This window comes from Bubalus bubalis, chromosome 24 (genome assembly GCF_019923935.1).
Source record: "Bubalus bubalis isolate 160015118507 breed Murrah chromosome 24, NDDB_SH_1, whole genome shotgun sequence".
Taxonomy (NCBI): domain Eukaryota; kingdom Metazoa; phylum Chordata; class Mammalia; order Artiodactyla; family Bovidae; genus Bubalus; species Bubalus bubalis.
In genome coordinates, this window is record NC_059180.1 from 921,174 (window position 1) to 940,639 (window position 19,466).

Consider the following 19,466-nt stretch of genomic DNA (forward strand, 5'->3'; position numbering starts at 1 on the left):
CGAGCCCTGCATGGGTGTCCCCAGAGGCCGGTGGAGGGGCCGCAGCCGGCAGGGTGTCGTGACTGGTGCAAACGGCCTTGAGAGAGGACAGTGAAGAGCGACCCGCGTGACCGCGCCAGCAGCCGCGTGGACGCCGGCCCTCCCCGCGGATGTCCCCGCACAACCCGCGACGCTCACGAGCTTGGCAAGCAGCTCCCAGCTTTTAATTTGTGGGGAAGTGACCTTTTATATTTCAGATCACATGAAGCTAATTTGCACTCCAAGTTCAAGAGAGCTTCTGAGAAGGTACAAATGTGATTTCTTAACAGCTGTTCCTGTAGGACTCAACACGACAGAAATGAGAAGTGAGGATTCATCTTTAGAGAGAGAAAGAGATGCTCCCTCCCCAGGCCGGCCCGGAAGGCGGCCATTGGAAGAGAAAAGCCTGTGGCAGTGTGGGAGTCAGTGCTCAGCTTGCGTGAGGCCCCGGCCCGCAGGAATGCCAGCGATGACGGGGGCTCAATGTCTCCAGGGCAGCTGTGTCTGACGCTGCTCAGCTTGGCTGTGGGAAGGTCTTGCAAGTGTTGGGTCAAACCTGCTTCTGCTGATTGTGCTCTGCCCTTGGAAGATGCACAGATGACCTCCCTTCCTCCTCCTCCTGCCCTTCTGGTGTCTAAAAGCAGTCAGCTCATCCTGCCCTCTGCTGACCACCTCCAATTCCTTAACAGCGTATCCTAAGCTGGCGTCCGGGTCCTCCCACCCTGTCCCTGAGGATGTGCCGATCCACCCAAGTCTCTACGATCAGCCACTCAGAACCAAACAGAACGTGCCTTTTTCTGACCAACCGGCCAAGATCCCCGTCACCTTCCTGCCTTGGGACACCGCACATCCAGCCCGACGGCCGAGGGTCACACTGGGCATGACCTTCAAGACACTACTGGTCCGACCAGTCAGCATCTAGGGAGAACCTGCACGGGGCAGTTCCATGCCGATCCCCGTGGGGCTCGGGCAGGGAGGCGGCCACAGGGGTGCTGGGTCTAGGCTGAGGACCAGCTGACACTGACTGGGGCTGTGGCTTTGGGGTGAGTCCAGCCGTCGCACTGCCTTCCCTGCCATCCTGACGACTGGCCCCGGGCTGGTCACCTGACTTAAGCTAGACCTATAGGACTGGGAGTCGGGATAGTGGGTCAGTCCCTGCAGCTAGCCGAGGGGGCGCTCTGTTCCCACGCGGTCGGGGAAATTTGATGTCTGTCTGCAGAGACGCGGTGGGGGGGCCACGTGGACAGAGGAGTAAAACAGGACGCAGATGCAGAGAGGTGGGGATGGCCCCTGCGTCACCTGCCCCCCCATCCACGTAGACCCAGAAGGTCCCAAGGGAAGGGTTGGTGCCGGGTATCCGGCCCCAGGACTCGGCTCCAGTTCCGACCTGAGCCCCTCCTGGAGCCAGGATTCTCCGACATCCTCTGCCTCGTGGGAAGATCCAGGCAGCCCTGAGGCGGCAGCCTCTCAGGCCCACCCTCCTTGCTACCAGGGTCGGGGCTGGGGGGCAGGCCCATTGGCTGAGGCCCCTGGCGGCGGCGCAATTTTGCTCCTTTTGTGATTTGCTCCTGCCACCCTTGGGGACAGTTCCTGGCTTCTGGCTCTGTACCTGCCCAGGTGTGGAGCCCCCTGCCAGTCGGGGCTGGGTGAGGCCTGGAATCGGGGAGGGCGTCCAGGCCGAGCAGACGCTTCGCTGCTTGGCCGAGAGTGGTTGACACAGGCTGGGTGCACTCTTGCCTGGGCCCTGCGCGAGCCGGAGCCTCTGGTCTCCCCCTGCAGGACGGGGGACGGTTATGTGCCCCACCTCCTCCCAGGCCAGCGGTGACGGCTGTAGGTAGGACGCCTGCATGGAGCCAGTCCTGGGGAAGGCTGCCCGCGAGGTGGCACGCTCGGGGCAGCAGGGGTGCTGGCTGAGGGCCAGCGTCCTCCTTCCCCTCCAGGTGGGTCTCCCCACTCCCGGCCCCTCCCTGCCTGCCCCCACGCCCCGCCCCCAGCCTCGTAATCAGCGTGTTACACGCGGAATTGTGTCCCCTCCAAACTGTGGAGTCCAGAGTCCTAGCAGCTCAGGCAGCGACTGTGGTGGAGATGGGTGTTTAAAGGGTGAGCTAAGGTAAAACGAGGTCACGTGTGTGGCTCCTAATCCAGTCGGACAGGTGTCCTAATAAGGAGATTAGGACACAGACGCGCAGACGGACGACCACGTGGGGCCTGGGAGAAGAAGGCCATCTGCACACCAAGGAGAGAGGCCTGGGGAGGCGCGGGCCCTGCCCGCACCCGGCCCCGAGGCTTCCAGAGCTGACGGGAAACAGGCGTCTGCTGCTTCCCCCGCCCGCCCGGGCGGCTCTGCAGCTGTGCGGCCCCAGAGGCCGTCAGAGGCCTGTCCAGGCGGAAGGAGGGGCCACAGCAGACCCCACCCCTTGATGGGGGAAGGTTCTGGAAGAGCAGGTGGCCCTGGAATGTCATTGCTGGGGAAGTCCATGTGCTCCAGTGACGCTGGAGGACAGTCCAGGAGGGGGTTCAGGCAGGAAGCGCGGGAGGGGCGGGTGGCGAGGCATAGACAGCGAGGAGGCGGCCTGGAGGAGGAGGCGTGGAGCGGGGCCTGGGGTGAGCGCCGAGGGTTAAGACGGTTAACGAGCAGGAGGTGCTCCGGGACAGCAGGGAGCCTCCCGGGCACCTGGAGACCAGAGCCGCCCGGCGCCCCGGCCCCGCCCCCGCCCCCGGCCCTCCCGTCCCCCACCGGCCCCCCTGGGTCCGCGGGCATCAGGGTTTGTGGGTTTCACTCCTCTCATTATTCTGTTTAACAGGCTGTTACAGCCTCTCAGACAGCGTGGGGCGGTGGGGAGAGGCTGGAAGACAGGGCTGCGGAGTGCAGGTCCCGGGTGGGCAGGGTCTCCCCGGGCCCACCCCGCGCAGGTGGGCTTGACCAGCCTAAGCCACGCCCCGCTTCAGGGCTGCAAACCCAAGACTCTCCCCTCGTTTTTCTGTTCCCTCTTCTCCCCGGCCCCCTTGGCTCACCTCATTTCATTCACTCGTTCACTTACTCATCCATGAAAGGTCCCCTTGGTGCCAGAGGACGCAGAAATAAATGAGAGGGAAAAAAAATCCCAGTCCCCAGCCACTCGCTGGACACAGCACAGCCCCTGCCCTGAAGGCCCGCTCTGTTTCCTATCCTTTACCCTCAGAATCGCTTCCTTTTCAGGGAGTCCAGCTGTTCCAATGGTTAAATACAAAATTACCCTGTGACCCAGCAATTCCACTCCTTGGTATTCGCCCAAGAGAAAGGGAAACACATGTTCACAGAAAAACCTGCACAAAATGTTCACAGCAGCATATTCACAACAGCCAAAAGGTGAAAAGAACCCCAGTGTCCATCAGCTGATGAACAGATAATGAAATGTGGTCTATTCACACGGGGGAATATTATTATTCACAACGGGAATATTATTATTCACACGGGGGAATATTATTATTCACAAGGGGAATATTATTCAGCAAAAAAAAAAAAGGACAAGGTTCTCATATGTGCTTCTGCCTGGATGAACCTGGAAACAGGACGCTCAGTGAAAAACACTCGTCACACCAAAGCCCCAGAGTGTGTGATTCCATTTACGTGAAACCTGGTCAGCAGGGCTGGGAGCAGGCGGATGGGGTGACGCCTGAGGGGTGCAGAGTTGTTTTCTGGGGTGAAGAAAATGTTCTAAAATTAACTGTTCGTGGTGGGTGCAGACTTCTGTGCAGGTACTAAAGCCTCCACCTCATGCTCTCCAAGTGGGTGATCTGCCTGTGAGTTATGTCTCAGCGAAGCTGTGGAGCATCACCGTGCCCGCCTTCACAGGGGTGTCCAGGGGATTCACTGTTTTCTGTGAAATATTTAAAATAGTGCCTGACATAGGCTAAGTGCTCAATAAATGTGAACTATTTAAAACTCATACATCCCTTTTAAGCTCCTGAAGCTGTGTGTCCCCCGAAAAGCCTGCTCGGCCTGGATGGACGGGGCTCCCCACACTGGTGGCCATGCCAGCCCCGCCGTCATGACACTCACCCCTTGGATTCTTTTTCCTCTTTTGATTTATTTATTTTTGCCGGCGCTGGGTCTTCGTTGCTCTGTACGGGTTTTCTCTGGTTGCGGCGAGCGGGGCTCCTCCCGGTTGCGGGGCTCCTCCCGGTTGCGGCGAGCGGGGCTCCTCCTGGTTGCGGGGCTCCTCCCGGTTGCGGGGCTCCTCCCGGTTGCGGCGAGCGGGGGCTCCTCCTGGTTTCTCGCTGCACTGGCTTCTCGTTGCGGAGCATGGGCTCCAGGGCGAGTGGGCTTCAGGAGTCATGGCGCACGGGCTTAGCTGCTCTACGGCTTGTGGAACCTCCCCAGACCAGGGCTTGAACTCGTGTGCCCACACTGGCAGGTGGGTTTTTGTCCCGTGTATGCCACTGAGGAAGTCCCCTTGTATTTCTTTTAACAGCTGGGCTTCACAGCCAGCTCCTCGGTCTGTGGTTTCAGCGTCACCTTGCAGGGGCCCGGCGTGGCCTTCTCCCATCTTCCCCACCGCCCCTCAGCACCCACACTCTCAGGCCGCATGGCCTGTTTGGGGGTGGCCCCCCCTCTCACCCTCGCTTCTCCTCCCACCTTCCCCACCGCCCCTCAGCACCCGCACTTTTGGGCCGCGTGGCCTGTTTGGGGGTGGCTTGTCTCAGGGTGGCCTGTGTGGGGGTGACCTGTCTGGGGGTGGCCTATCTGGGGGTGACCTATCTGGGGGTGGCCTGTTTGGGGTGACCTGTCTGGGGGTGATCTGTCTGGGGGTAACCTGTTTGGGGGTGACCCCCTCTCGCCCTTGCCCACTCACTGGTCTCTGACCACAGTGCCCCTTCTCTTCTCACGTGGACGTGGCCAGCAGCCGGCTCCAAACGCACACACGTGCTTTGGGCTCTCCCCAGGTTTTGCCTGGTCCCTGAGAGGTAGTTTGGGCAGACAGGTGCCCTCGAGGCTGGCACTGAGTCCCGCTTCTGGGACCCTGGCTGGAGGCAGCCTCCAGGAAGCTCGTGGATTTCTGACCCAGAGGAGAGGCTGGCAAATCCATGGGGGTGAACATTTGCAGATATCATTAAACTGACAGAATGGCTAATAACTTAGATGATATTAAAACCATCCAACTTTGTCTGAGTAAATTAGAAGAATAAAATGAGATTTATTAAGGGCAAAGCCAGAGCAATCCAGCAAGAGAAAGAGTCAGAAATAGAAAAGGCAGGGTTTGGAGCAGTGTTACATGAAGGACCAGGGGGTGGTGTCTGATGAGAAATGACAAGTTAATCACAGTAATGAGCCCCCTGACCCTCCCTCGTCTCCCCGGGGGGCCCAGAGCCGCCGGGGCTTTGGCTGAGTCACCTACCCAGCGCTGAGGGCAGAGGGGGCAGCCTCTGGGTCTAGTCTGGCAGCTACCCAGGGCCCAGCCCTGGAGCTGGGGCCTCTCCCAGAACTCCTGTTCCCGGGAGAGGCCAAAGACCCAGCCAGATGAGCAGCCCCTTGGGGGCGTTGCATTTATTGAGCACCTACTGTGTGCCAGGCAGGGCTGGAAGACTTTAAAAATACAGTGTTGAGCACCTAGGCTGTGCTGGGCGCCTCCCAGAAAGTATTCAGTACGTGCAGTAACAATTCTCCAAGTCAGGTGTTCCCTCCTAGGTTATGGGTGAATAGCCAGGCTCAGAGAGGATTGGCAGCTTGCCCAAGGTCACACAGCCAGCAAGGGGCGGAGCCTGGATTCAGGATCCCACCGTCCTCCCAGCTGTCCCGCAAGCGTGCAGAGCGCCCGCTGCACACAAGGTGGAGGGTGTGGGGTGGGCATGGTTCCCTCCCCCAGGTGGTGTGGCCCAGGGGAAGAGGAGGAGACCCAGCCAGAGAGCCATTTGGGGGTCTCCCATGGGGGAAGGTTGTGACGGGCTCTCTCATGGGAGAGGAGTGGGTGAGAGGGCAGGGCTGGGGAGTAGTCTTGAGAAGTTCCACCTTCTGCTGGGCAGCTCAGTGATGGCGTGGGGCCCAGGGCCGAGGGCAGGGAGGGTGTCCAGAGAGAGAAGGTGGTAGACCAGTTGTCCCATGTCCTGCAGCAGCATTTGTACCCAGATGGGGCAGCCCTGCCCACTAACCCCCCTCTCAGGATGAAGGCCCCGGGAAGAGACGGGAGCTTGCTGTGAGCGGGCAGCAAGCTGGCCGAACCACCCGAGTTCTGAGCAAGCTCACCAGCAGCTCAGGGGGCCCCAGGCTGAGTCTCCCCAGCGTGTCGGTGGCCCACCCTGGCTCCCAGGGCGCAGCCCTGTTCTGCACGCCTGGTCCCAGCACGCAGACATGGCTCTGGGCTTCCTCATGGACCCCGCATGCTGGGCTGTCCTGACTGGTCGTCCAGAGCCGGCTGGGCATGTGCGGCCAGCCTGGATATCCCAAGGTGAGGGACGGCGGGCCTAGGCCCCTCACACACCCCTCGTCCTTCCACAGGCCTGGCCATGCAGTGAGTGTGGCCCACCGCCATCTGTGGGAGAGGCTGGGCCAGCAGCGACATGATGCCCGTCTGCATTTGTGGAAAGGGAGGCTCAGACCAGGGTGGGGAGCCGTGTGTGCGCCGTGGACTCCCGCCAGGGGAAGTGGCGGCCTCGTGCATGGGGCCCGGCGGTGCGCTGGTTGGTTTGCCCCCTGCACTTCACGAGGCCTCATTAGACTGGCTGAGGCCGGCCTGGAGAGGCCATGCTGCTGCTGAGGGAGAGCAGAGACCACCCAGTACCCCAGGACTTGACCAGCCTCCCAGGGTGGGGATCTGTGTGGAAACAGGCCTGGGCTCCCCCCGGGAGCCACAGGGAACAGCCATCTGGGGCCCAGCTGTCACAGACTGGGGAGCTGGGGTGGGGTCTGCCGGGCCGTGGCTCCGGGAGGGGCGGGGTGGGGACTGGCCCCTGCGCAGAGCTGCCTGAGGTGCTCTAATGATGCCTCGTGTCAGAGCCAGGCCTCTGCTCTCACCACGGCGTCCTTGGCAGCACCACGCCAATTAAGGGTGAGCTGAGTGTATCGTTAGTTTCCAAATCGTCAGGATTCCAATTAGGGGCGTCTTAGATCCGCTCGAGCAGTTCTGCCACTCGTCCGGGTTGGAGAAGCTGGGCTGGGCAAGGGGTGCTGCTGCATGCTGACAAGCTGTAATGGGGCTTTGCCAGGTGGGGGCTGGGTTAGGTTAAACTGGCAGAGAGTCCAGCTTCCTGGCTTAGCCCGAGGGCCAGGGCCTTGGTTTCCTGACCGGTCAATGTGAGTGTCCTTCTCGTGGAGGTGGGGAGTGGGCCAGACAGACTGGACGTCCACTGGGAGACAATTCAAATGTCACATTCCCAGCAGACCTTGCCCTGAGGCCATCTGGTCTACCCTTTCATTGACAACAGGAGAAGCAGGCTGCTCAAGGCCGCAAGAGACCCTAGAGGTGGACCTGATCCAGACTCTGAGGCGGATTTGAACCCCCTCCATTATCCCAGCCGAGTGGCCATTCGCTTGGGCCTCTCTTATGACGACGAGGCCTCTCCTACTCCCATCGGGGCGTTTCCTGTGTCCGCCGAGGTTCTTCCTATTTTCTTCGCTGCACCTGTCTTCACTGAGGCATGTTGGATTGAATCCCCTGACCAAGGATTGAACCCCAGCCTCCTGCACTGGAAGCATCAAGTCTTAGCCACTGGACCACCAGGGAAGTCCGTCCACTGGGGTCCTTTATTTGGAAGGAGGGGGTTTCGGCTCAATGGCCAGAGCAGCCTTGTGAAGGCCATGTGCACATCTGGAGGAAGAGCTTCCCAGGCAGAAGAAACAGCGAGTGCAGAGGCCCCGGGGTGGACCAGAAACACAGCCCATGTGGCCACTGGACAACGAGGAGCGCCCTGGCCAAGGCGGAAGGGACGTGAGAGGCTGTGGGTGAGGGGGGCTGGGCGAGGGGGATGTGTTGGTGGGAGGGATGTGAGGAGCTTCTGTGAGGAGCTAAGCTGGGGGTGTGATCTGTGCTCTGAAGGATGGAGCTGCCTCTTTGCGGGGAGCGAAAGGGGCTAACACCTGGGGATTCTGGGTGTGGCTTCAGGCTGGAGGTGGGGGGATGGGGCTCTTGAACTTGCTCCTGGCGTTGGCAGGGGTAGTGCTGGGAAGTGGGTACGATCAAAAGTTTTGGCTTGAGCCACTGCCGAGGTGCGGAGAACGAGGCGAGTTTGGACATGTCCCATTTGAGCAGGGCTGGGGCAAGGGCAGTGAAGGGCTGGGAGAGGCTGGGCTGGAGCTGAGGGGGTGGCAGGACCGGGCAGGTAAACCATTGGCACTGCTGCCTGGCCCTGCCCAGGAGCAGGAGATGCAGCCCGGAGGGCGGGGGCAGCGGTGGGCCCTGGGTCTGGACCCAGGCTCTGTTCCTCCCGCGCCCTGAATGGGCCTCAGTTTTCTCACCTGTGAAATGGGAGCCCTCTGCAGGCCACCTCTGCCTGCCCACTGGATGTACGCCTTTCGCTGGGTGTGGCTTCCTCGCTGGCCAGCTCCTCCCCATGGGTGGCTTCCGCAGGACAGGTGCCAGAGACCCTTCTCTGCTGGACGTGTGGGTGTTGCCCCAGTTCCCCCTCCTCCTGCTGTTTCTGTCTCCCCCGTTTCGGATGAGCCCGGTGGAAGGGCTTCAGGGCCCATGCTGACATCTGACCTCCGGGGTCACTATCCTGGGACCACCTCTCGTTTGACTTGCTCTGGTTGAGGACTCGTCTCACCTGAGCATCCCTCAGGGCCTGTGACCTGGGACTCCTCTCCCAGGTCCCACCCTCCCCAGACCTTGGGCAGCTTGAGGTTGCCGCTACTCTGCCGCTTCCATGGTCAGGAGGGTCTTGATTAAGTAGGCATGTTGCTGGCCCTGGGAAGGCCAGGCACTGAGTGTGATGGAAAACCAGGTTGGGTGTAGACAGTCCTGAAGGGGGGCCGGGGGCCTGGCCCGGGGTGAGAAGCCCTCTCCTCACTGTGGGGCTGGTAGGGGGCAGAGACGGGCATGCAGCTGACCTGGGAGTGGAGGTCAGGCCGCTCTCAGAATGATTAGGAACGTTCTCCGCTGGCCGAGAGGCACGGGCGCCTCTGAACCAACCCAGCACCCGGGCTGAGCAGACGTGACGTTCCGATACACGCCCTTTTCTCAGACCTTTCTTCACTTGGCTCAGTCCCACCGTGTCTCTGTGTATTTACTACGCATGCTCACATCCGTGCAGCCCACAGAGTCAATGTTTGAACTTGATATAAATGGTGCCCGGAGTCCCTGACATTCAGCATCGCTCTTCCGCTCAGTCTGACCCTCCCGAGACTCATCTCAGTCAGTCCACGTCCGGTTAGCCGATTGCCTGTTTACGTTAACTGCGGTCCAGGGCTCCTGTGCGAACGTCATTCATTCATGTCCCACTGGGTACACACGGTGCTCTTCCCACGCTTTCCCACACCAGTCCCAACACACGCCGGTGAGGAGTTCAGCGGCTGGGTCCTGGGCAGACGTGTGCAGCTCCAGGAGCATCCCGGACAGTTCCTGAAATGACGGTACCCTCTGCCCTGCCCTCGCTGGGAGAGTTCCCCGTGCTCCAGAGCCTCACCAACACTCCCGCCTGTGGAACCTGAATTCTTGCCCACCTGGTGGTTCTGGAGTGGGGTCTCGCTGAGGCTTTATCCTGTGTATCCTGGTGACCGTGGTGCCCGTGGGAGAGCCCGCCGTGGGAGAGCCCGCCGCCAGACTTCCTCTGCTGGGGTCCCTGCTCCCGCCCGGCCAGCTCCCTCTTCCTTTAGTGTCGTGCAGGAGTGCGGGAGCCCTCCGTGCAGCCTGGGTATCGCTCCCTCGCTGGTCACGCGTGCTGTAAACACCCCGTGTCTGGTGGCCTCACTGCTGTGTTTATGGAGTGCTTTGTCACAGAGTTCTCTCATTTTGCTCTGGGTGGATTCATCCATCTTTCCCTTGCTGATTTGTGCCTTTTGTTTAAGGAATCTCTCTCCACCCGAGGATGGTAAAGAAAAGTTAACTCTGCACACTTGGCTCTGTAACCTTCGGGGATGCACCTCGTGGTGACATGAGGCGGGGCCGCACCTGGCGGTGTCTGCCCAGGGGCCTGATTCCCCAGGTACCCTCACTGCCTGACCGTCTCCCCCTCTGCTCAGTGTGACGGCCCCCTCCTCATGATCCATGGGGTGGTCTGTGTTCCTGGAAGCCCTGAGGGAGGGAAAAGTGGATGGGAGAGAGGGAAGCAAGGAGGCCGCCTGCGATGGAGGCAGCTGGGACGGATGCTGTGGGAGGTGGGGGGTTCCTGGTGGGGGCTCTGGGGAGGCCGGATGCTTACGTGGGACCAGACGCCACAGGGACTAGGGTGACTTGGTCGGCCTCTAAGGACGGGGCTGCCCCCAAAGGTCAGGGGGCAATGCCTGGGGTAAGGGCAGGTGCCCCCCGCCCACGCCCACACACACACACACACACACACACACACACGCAAGAACTCAGACTCCAGAGGGAGCCCACGTTCCCGCTGCGGGGAGCGGCACCTCAGGGCCGATCTTCAGCTGAGTTACAGATGCCCGTAAATCGTCCTTTGCTCACACCTCAGCTTGGGGGCCAGCGTCTGCATCTCCTCTCCTCCCAGGGGCCACGTGTTCTCCCAGAGCCTGGGATTAAGAAGCCAGAAAGACGGGGGACCCCTGGGCCGGCTGGAGGGGGCGGAGTCTCAGACTGCCTGTCTCCCCCGTGCCATCCAGGGCCTGAAGTTGGATCTGGAGCTGGAGAACTTCGGCCTGGGAGTTGGGGGGCAGGCGGGGGAGATGACAGGGACCCTGGGTCTCAGGCTCTGGGCTAAGCCATGGCTGGGGAGAGGCAAACGGCAGCCCGGACACCCAGCGGCTGGCAGAGGCCAGGCGGGCACAGGGCGCAGAGGGCCCCTGTGCGGCCCCCAAGGCCCCCCCCAGGCCTCTGGTCCCTCCCGCCCATCGTCAGGCAGATTAGGTGTGAGGCAGCCTGGCTGCCCTCTGAGGCCACTGAGCCCGTGGCATTAGGCGTCTCCTTCTGACCTTGGGAGGATTTGGTGCTGTGTCTGAGCTGGCCTGGTGGGAGAGGGCGGCCCAGCGCTGGGTCAACCCCCCAGTCACTGCTCCACACGCCCTTTCAGCACAGGCCCCAGACATGGGCTTCGGCTGAAAGTGCAGCAGTTAAACAGATCATCAGAATCAGCCGCCAAGATTTAAACTGGAGAGGTTTTACATTCAAATCTGATTTCTAGCGTTTTTTTAGGAAACATGAACTGAAGGCCAGGTAACTCTGGGCTATGCTGGGGCTCCGCTCAGACCCTCCAGGTCCCAGTCCCCTCAAGGGAGAAACCGTCAAAGGCCCCCCGCCCCCAGACACCGCCCCACCCCCCCGCCACCAGACACCGCCCACCTCCCCCCCCCCCCCCCGCCCCCAGACACCGCCCACCCCCCCCCCCCCCCGCCCCCAGACACCGCCCCCCGCCCTGCTCACGTCCCCCACCCCCGCCCTTGGCCGTGGCCCCGCCTCTCCCGCTGCTCCCTCTGCGTCAGGTGCGTGGCCCCGCCCCCAGGCCCCCGGCCCTGCTCTTATGTTCCGTGCCCCCCCAGCCCCCCTCCCCGGCCCTTGGCCGTGGCCCCGCCTCTCCCCCGCTCCCTCTGCGTCAGCCGCATGACCCCTTGCCCCGCCCCTTCCAGCTTCCAGGCGGGCTGCTGCCCCAGGGCCTTTGCGCTTGCCGCTGCTCCTACCTTCCCCCCCACCTGCTCACACCCGCCTCTCTGGGGTCTTCACTGTCACGTCGTCCCCTTCCCCTCTATTTGGGATTGCTGTCCCCCACTCCTGTCTCCGTCTCCTCTGCTCCCTCACGCACTGATCCGCGGGGCTGAGGGCTGACTGGGGGCTTCTCCGTGGGGTCTGGGCTTTCTTGTAGTGCGGGCACCCAGCAGCATCTGGAGAGGGGGGCAAGCAGTGTCCTGCTCGTGGCCTAGCCCAGGATACGTGCACAGGGGCTGCTCCTCTGCACACTCTGGGCCGGTGGAGTCATGGGTCCCTGTGCAGACCAAGAGGAGGGAGCAGAGTCCTGAGCACCACCTAGGACCAGGCCCACAGCCAGTTTTGGTAAATACAGTCGAGTGTGTCTTAGACCCGTGGTGCTCAGTGACACGTTGATCCGCCCGCTGGGGCCCCTTAGGCCAGAGCTCCCTCTTGCTGTGACCTGCCAGATGCCTGAGCTATCGCGCCCACCTTTAGAGACCCCCCCCCAGTCCTTTCCCACTTCTCATGCCCTCCGTATGCCAGGTCCCTCCTGTCATCTCTTTGCAGTCAGCCCCCCAACTTCCCCCCTTCTTAGCCCCCCTTTGTTTTTAGTTTTTAGTTTGTTTGTTTACATATGGATATCCAAATGTTCCAGTATCTTTGGGTGAGATGATTGTCCTTTCTCTTCTAAGTTGCTTCTGTCAAAAGTTAGTTGTTTATGTCTATTCCTGTGCCTACTTGTCTGTATTATACCAACACCTCACAGTCTTAATCGCTGTAGTTTTACAATCCGTCTTGAGATCAGGTCGTGTTAGTGCTCCAACTTTGTGCTTTTTCAATCTCTTTGCCTCTTCTAGGCCTTTTGCATCCACATGAATTTTACAAACAGCCCGTCAATTTCTCAAGACAAAGCCAAACCAGACCCGGTGTGGACTTGGGCCCGTGGTAGCCGGCAATTGTTAAGGCTCGTGCCGATTCCCCGCTGCAGGCTGACCCAGGAGCTCCTCCTGCTTTTCCCGGGCGTGCTCCCTCTGCGCTGCGTCCACTCCCTGAACCTACTTGCTCATGTTTCTTGACCCCCACACAGAGACCCCAGGCCTCTGGCATCACCCATGGAGTTTCCTGGGCTGAGGGGAATCATCACATTCTCCACCATCCAAAGAGTCTATTGGAGTTGGCTACATGGAAGAGTTTTTCCTAAGGTTTTGATATTTCCAGACATGTTCATTACATTATGGACTAAAATTATTAGGATGCCAGTGGGGTGAGTGCCTGACGCTGTGAGTTCCCGTCCATCCACCCGTTTTCACCTCCATTGACCCGTCCCCCATCTTTTATCTACTTACATATTCATCCATTATTTTTCATCCTTTACTCTATATCCTTCCCACCCATCCTCACCTCCATCCATCTCCCCCAGCCCTTCATCTGCTCACCCATCGTTATTCCCATCCATCCATCCAGGCCCCCATCCTCACCTCCATCCATCTCCCCCTACCCTTCATCTGCTCACCCATCATTATTCCCACCCATCCATCCAGGCCCCCATCCTCACCTCCATCCATCTCCCCCCACCCTTCATCTGCTCACCCATCGTTATTCCTATCCATCCACCCAGGCCCCCATCCTCACCTCCATCCATCTCCCTCCACCCTTCATCTGCTCACCCATCGTTATTCCCACCCATCCATCCAGGCCCCCATCCTCACCTCCATCCATCTCCCCCCACCCTTCATCTGCTCACCCATCGTTATTCCCACCCATCCATCCAGGCACCCATCCTCACCTCCATCCATCTCCCCCCACCCTTCATCTGCTCGCCCATCGTTATTCCCATCCATCCATCAGGCATCCACACCCCATCTTTGTTTACATACTCATCTGCTCTTGTTTATCCTTAACCCATCCATCCACCCACCCCTCCCACACCCACACCTTCCCTCTCCCACCCACCTTCACGTTCCCCCGGCCCTCCCTTCCTGATCACACACTGTGCTGGACACTGAGGCTCAGACCTAGTTTCTGGGACCCAAGTTTCTCTCTCTTTAAACAAGCAGGTTGAGTGAGCTGATTTTCCTGAGCCCTCCACACTCTGTTTTTCTTTGACTCCTATACAAGGATAGCCAGAACCGGAAGCTGAAAGGTTCGCACTATTCCCACAAGAAGGGTGAGGAGCTGGGCCAAGTGAGGGCCCAGTGGGCATGCCCCCCGACTCAGGGACAGTCACAGATGGCCACTTGCCCCATTTGAGCCAAGACCCCAGGAACTCAGGTCCCCATCCCAGGGCAGGCACGGTGGGTGTCCATAAGATGGCACCTCTTGGCTGCAGGTGGCATTACCTGGGCATCCAAGGGTGCCCCACACTGTGTCTAGTGAGAGCCTCCAGGTGCCCCAAGGAGGCAGTGGTTGAAAATAGAGGACCCGAGAGGCAAGCAGAGGGGGCCATTCGGGCCCGGGAGGCAGGGCAGGGGTCTGGGGAAGCCTCAGGTTTGTATTTTTAAATAATTTTATGTATGTATTTATGGCTGTGCTGGGTCTTCACTGCTGTGCACGGGCTTTCTCTAGTTGCGGTGAGCGGGGGCTACTTTCTAGAGGCGGTATGAGGGCTGCTCATTGCAGTGGGTTCTCTTGCTGCAGAGCGGGGACTCTGGGGCACGCAGGCTCAGTACTTGTGGCCCTTGGGCTTAGCTGTTGTGGCTCCCGGGCTCTAGAGCGCAGGCTCAGTACTTGTAGCCTGCGGGCTCAGTTGCTGCATTGCACGTGAGATCCTCCTGGACCAGGGATGGAACCTGGGTTTCCTTCACTGGCAGGTGGATTCTTTACCACTGAGCAACGAAGCCTCAGGTTTATTTTACCCCAGGGTGGGGTCAAGGCCTGGGTCTGAAGCTTCTGAGCTGACGTTATCAGTGACCGGAAGCCCTGTTCCGCCACTGCGCCCTCGGCCTCTCTCCTGAGCACGCCTAGGGCTGTTTGCACCGTCCCTGGCCTCCCTGGCCAGGCCATGCACGGTGTGCAGGACCGCTGGGGTTGACATCTCAGAGGTTGGGGGAGGGCTCCCAGCTGAGGCAATGCTAGGGCTGGGGGCTGGGGGAGGCAGCTGACCCCCCTCCCATCCACCGTGGCTCCAGTACCTCCTGGCTCCTGGGGCTCACCTGCCCCCCCAGCAGCCTGGGCCCACTTGTGACACTGTACAGTTTGGAGTTAATAACAGAGGCTTTTCATCTTTTCTGCAGTTTTCTTGTTGCTCTGTGGCCTCTGCCCGTTGAATCAGGGCCCCGGCTGCCTCAGGGGGGAGGCAGACACAACCAAGAACAAGGAAATCAATTGACTTTCTGGATGAATTTTTAAAAATGCACAGCAGAGGCAATATTCTGAAAGCGCAGAGGATTTCTTTTGCAAGAGCAGGGCTTTTTGAGAAAGGAAGCGTTTTTGAGTGAGAACACAGACTTTACTGCATAAGCCACAGATGGGGAAAACTGTGAGGGCTTTTTCCTGCTGAAAGGGGCAGTAACTGGACAGGGGGAGGGAGAGAAGGGGGTCCGAGCCCCATCCCTGCCCCTGCCTGGGTGAAGCCACGTGGAGGCAGCTGGCGGGAAATTCAGCGAGTCTGGGGACTCTCAGGGCACAAGGCCTGTGCCCGCTTGTGCCTTCATGGAGAAGCCCCTCCCTGATGCTGTCATGGGGGCTCCCGGGCTGGGGGAGGCCCCGTCCACTACTCAGGCAAAGATGTGTATCGTTATTTCTGTCATTATTTTTGGCTCACAGAACAAATGTGTATTTGCTATCTCCTGCTGCGTAACAAACCTACCCCAGGTTTAGTGAAGACAGTAATACACGTCTCCCCCATAATTTCAGGAGCGAGTCATCTGGGGGTCACTCGGCTGGCTGGGTCCAGCTCAGGGGCTCTCACGAGGCTGCATCTGAAGGCTTGACCGGGGCGGAGCGCCCGTCCGCGTGGCTCAGGGTCAGTCTGCCTGGTGGCTGGGGCTTCGGTTCCTCCCACGCGGCCCCTCCACTGGCTGTGCTGTGCCCTCACGGGCCGGCGGCTTGCCTCCTAGAACCAGCGACCCGGGAGGGTGAGGAGGGGAGCGCAACGCCACGTGGTCCATTCAGCGCGGGAAGAGACAGCAGTGGGCGTGGGTACCAGTGGGGGCGCGTCCCCCGAGGCCTCCAGGATTCCAAAGCGCTCCGCACACGCAGCAGAGGCGAGTGCCCAGTAGCTCGTAGCCCCTCCCTGAGATGTTTCCGTTTTCCTGTGAAGGGACTGGGGTCGGCGGAGGGGCGGCTGTGAGAGTTGCTCTGGTCTTGCTGGGCCTCGAGCGGGGTCTCCAGAGTTCATGGGCCAAGGAAGCCATCTTGGAGGAGCGGTCCAACCCCAGGCCCAAAGAGCAAGGTCGCAGGTCAGAAGGAGGGGTCGGGTGTGGGTCAGCGAGGAGTGGAGAGGGCAGAGCAGGGAGAACGCGGCCGGCGTCATACAGAGGGTCTGGGACGTCTGGCGAAGCTGTCGGCCAGCAGACCTCGATGCCCCGCGTCCCCTCCTCGTCATCATCAACGCCCAGCCCAGGGCCTGGCCCCAGGCGGTCTGTGGGATCGGGGGCCCCTCCCAGGTTTTGGAGTGGGGGCAGGAGCACTTCTGGGTGGCCAGCTCCTGTGGGGGAGGCCTGGAGGCAGGGAGGCCCGGTGGAGGCTGAGAAGCCCGCTGGCCTGGCGGGTAACGCTGGCCCCCTGTATGATTCGGGGTCCCCTCCCCTCCTGAGCCATCCGTGAACCATAGTAGATGCCTTCTGGAGGTCTGACCCGCCTGGGGGATCCGTGTTCCAGTCTGACCTTGGGGCCGAGGCAGGGGCCTGTGAAGTGAGGGGCTTGGTGCCCGCGAGGAGCCTGTGCTCAGCGCCCCGGGCCCCCCTCTGGCCCTGAGATGTGCCAGACTCCTTGTTCCCCGGGTGGGGCTCCTCTCCCACGGCCACTTCCTGCTGCTCTGTGGACTCTGCCAGTCTCTGCTTCCCAGCTTTCCTGGGACTCCTCTCTCCCAAACCCTTGCATCCACAGGCTCACTCTCGGTCCCGCAAGCAGCGGAGCCTCCCCTGGGGTCAGACCCTGGCCGCGAGACGGGCGCCACCGCTCAGAGGTGGGGCTGCGCCCTTGGGCCAGTGCCGCGCGCCCCTACCCCAGCGACCAGCAGGGACCACGCGCTACCTTGGCTGAGACTCTGAGGCCAGAGAGCTGAGCTGGGAGCTGGTCACCCCGATCCCGTCCTCCCTTCCCCTCACCACGCCCCACCCAGGACTCACCCGGGAAAGGCGAGATGCTTCAAGTCTCACTCTCCTCAAGAGTGCCTACCTTTAACGTGGGCATCATGCAGTAACTGTTGATCGAGTCCACTTTATTTCACAGTCTGTGCTTTTTCTGTCACATTTGAGAAATCTCTGCCAAACCCAAGGTCCCTAAGATTTTTCTCCCATGAAAAGGCAGACAGCAGACTCGGAGGAAATGCTTGTGTTCAGAATGTCTCAAGATCTTTCATAACTCAGTGACAGGAAGACTCTGAGCCCAGTTTTTTTAAAAAAGGATTATTTATTTTTTTGGCCATGCTGGGTCTTGTCTGCCACGCATGACTTTCTCTGGCTGTGGCAGGCGGGGGCTGCGCTCCAGCTGTGGGGTGGGGGCTGCTCCTCGCAGGGACTTCTCTTGTTGCGGAGTGCAGGCTTTAGGGCACGCGGGGTCCTGCAGTCCTGGCTCGTGGGCTCAGTAGCTGGGGCGCATGGGCTTAGTAGACTAGTGGCATGTGGGGTCTTCCTGGACTAGAGAGCAAACCCGTGTCCCCCGCATTGGCAGGTGGATTCTTAACCACTGGACCTCCCGGGAAGCCTGGGCTCACTTTTTAAAATGGCAGCACGCCAGGCTTCCCGGTCCTTCACCATCTCCCGCAGGATTCCCCGTCCTTCACCATCTCCCGCAGGATTCCCCGTCCTTCACCATCTCCCGCAGGATTCCCCATCCTTCACCATCTCCTGCAGTTCACTCAAACTCATGTCTGTTGAGTCAGTGATGCCATCCAACCATCTCATCCTCTGTCGTCCCCTTCTCCTCCTGCCCTCAGTCTTTCCCAGCATCAGGGTCTTTTCCAATGAGTTGGCTCTTTGCATCAGGTGGCCTAAGTATTGGAGTTTCAGCTTCAACATCAGCCCTTCCAATGAACGTTTAGGACTGATTTCCTTTAGGATGGACCGGGTAGATCTTTTTGCAGTCCAAGGGATTCTCAAGAGTCTTCTCCAACACCACAGTTCAAAAGCCTCAATTCTTTGGTGCTCAGCTTTCTTTATAGTCCAACTCTCACATCCATACATGACTACTGGAAAAACCATAGGTTTGACTATGTGAAACTTTGTCGGCAAAGTGATGTCTCTGCTTTTTAATATGCTGTCTAGGTTGTCATAGCTTTCCTTCCAAGGAGAAAGCGTCTCTCAGTTTCATGGCTGCAGTCACCGCCTGCAGTGATTTTGGTGGTTAGGAAAACGCAAACGAGAACCGCAGCACAATGCCACCTCATGCCCCTGGAAAGGCTAAAGTGGAAAAGGCCGGCCACGGCAGGCGTGGGCGAGGGCGCAGAGCAGCGGGCGCGGGGCAGGGGCGCTGTGGGAAGTCTGGCGGCTTCCTGAGGAGTTCGACACATACCTGCCCTAAAGACCCAGCTGCTCTGCTCCCAGGTTCTCGCACACGCTGTCCCACAAAGGTGGTGCATGGATGTTCCCAGCAGCTCCTGTGACCAGCAGACCAAGTGCCCCTCCCTGGGCTGCTGGGAGGATTGATTCTGCTGGTGGACGCTGTCACCTGGGAGGCTACCCAGGTGGTGCTAGTGGGGAAGAACCTGCCTGTCAATGCAGGAGACGTAAGAGACTCGAGTTTGATCCCTGGGTTGGGAAGATCCCCTGGAGGAGGAAACAGCAACCAACTCCAGTACTCCTGCCTGGAGAATCCCATGCACAGAGGAGCCTGGCGGGATGCAGTCTGTGGGGTCACGGAGGATCAGACGCGACCGAGCGCACTCATGTCACTTGGGCCAGCACCTGGGAAGCCCTGAATCATTACGTCCCGTGTTGTCTTCATCTCGTCCGACTGGGTCAGAGTGCAGGTGGGGAAACAGGCCTGGAGAGGGGCGGAGTGATTCCTGGGATCAGCCAGGGGTCAACGCCAACGCCAGAGCCAGCAGCCAGGCCTCTTACTGTGGCCAGCGGACACCGGGCTCCCCTTCTACCTCCGTCTTGGTGGGGCCTCTGGGCCTCCGTCTCACAGACACAGGAGTGTCTCCAAGCTTCCTCTCAGCTGGATGGAAGCAGCCCGGCCCGCGCAGACCGGGCAAGTACCCATCCCCGAACCGCCCAGCTAATAAGCTCCCCATTAAGCCCTAACGAGCAGCACCCGCCCCCCTTGCTGGTCTGGGCTAAATTAGTCCAAAAAGAGCCTCATCTGATGTGAGGCCAGCTCTTCTGGGCAGCCTTGACAGAGGCAGAGGAGAGGGAAGCGGACGGAGGCAGAGCTTTTAGCGTCTGCTTTGAAAATGAATCTTCAGTTCCTGAGTGAGGTCAGGAGGGAGGAGGCGGCCGGCCTCACCGCATCCCAGAGCCGCTGGGCCTGGGGTGAGGGTGGGACGTGGGGCCAAGCCAGGCGCTGGGTGCAGCTTGGAGCCCC